The sequence below is a fragment of the Bison bison genome, unplaced genomic scaffold, assembly GCF_000754665.1.
Source record: "Bison bison bison isolate TAMUID 2011002044 unplaced genomic scaffold, Bison_UMD1.0 scf7180017864519, whole genome shotgun sequence".
NCBI classification, from domain to species: Eukaryota; Metazoa; Chordata; class Mammalia; order Artiodactyla; family Bovidae; genus Bison; species Bison bison.
The window spans coordinates 8,103,335-8,104,082 of NW_011495072.1; the positions used below are offsets into that span (position 1 = coordinate 8,103,335).

The 748-nt window shown below is 59.6% G+C and overlaps 2 protein-coding genes across 2 annotated transcripts in view; one reads left to right on the plus strand and one right to left on the minus strand.

The window, feature by feature from the left end:
* WNT2B (wingless-type MMTV integration site family, member 2B) overlaps positions 1–262 on the minus strand; it is a 19,907-nt gene extending 19,645 nt beyond the window's left edge. The window contains exon 1 of the mRNA XM_010830804.1: positions 55–262. The gene's annotated coding sequence lies outside the window, so the exon portion shown is untranslated. The remainder of the gene's footprint in view (positions 1–54) is intronic.
* ST7L (suppression of tumorigenicity 7 like) overlaps positions 1–748 on the plus strand; it is a 144,308-nt gene that overhangs the window by 105,099 nt on the left and 38,461 nt on the right. The window lies entirely within an intron of this gene.

Genomic DNA, 748 nt, shown 5'->3' on the forward strand with positions numbered 1-748 from the left:
CTTGGTTTTGGTCATCGCCTGCCGGCTGGCGATGACCAAAACCAAGAAGCACACCTGCGGGCCGGACGCGAACTCCCAGCCCTTTGCTGCTAGGGTTCAGCACAGCTCAGTCTCTCCCAGCTCTCCCGAAGCTTCGGTCCCCCACCCCTTCGGGCGGGGCTGCGAGTACGAGAGAATCAGAAACAGCTGGGCGGCTTCCCCGAACCAGAGGCCAGGGTGGGGGTCCTGCTGAGAGAGTGGGAGCCCCGGAGCCATTTCTCTCCTTCGCCTTTCCACCCTTCCTCCTCCCCACTGCTCCCTTCCTTCCTCCCCCTCCCCGCCCCCCGTCAGCCCCCCAGCAGCCTGGAGGCGTGGTAAATTGTGAAGGGCTTGGGGGGCTGGCAGCTGTAGAAACTGACCCCCTCCTTCCCTCTGCGCTTCTTAGGTTGGCAGGTAGAGCTTCTGGAGACAGGGTGGCCCTTACTGAGACCTAAAAATTTTTTTGAAAAACCCTGGATCTTCCGACTTCCAGAGTACACCTGGGGTCTGGCCCCAACCGCTTCTCCAGCCTCAGTTTCTCCTGCCTAGCCCCTCATTCCCAGGTGTCTTTCATGCCTCTCTCCGTGATTTATCTAAACTATAAAGCCCTGGTGTAAACAACGCGCTGGAAACTGCCCAGCCCCTTCAACCCCAAACTCATTGTCAGTTCTTGGTTGTGGGGGGGAAGGGGGGTCGGTGTTAGAGACTCCGGAGTGTGAGCGGACAGGGC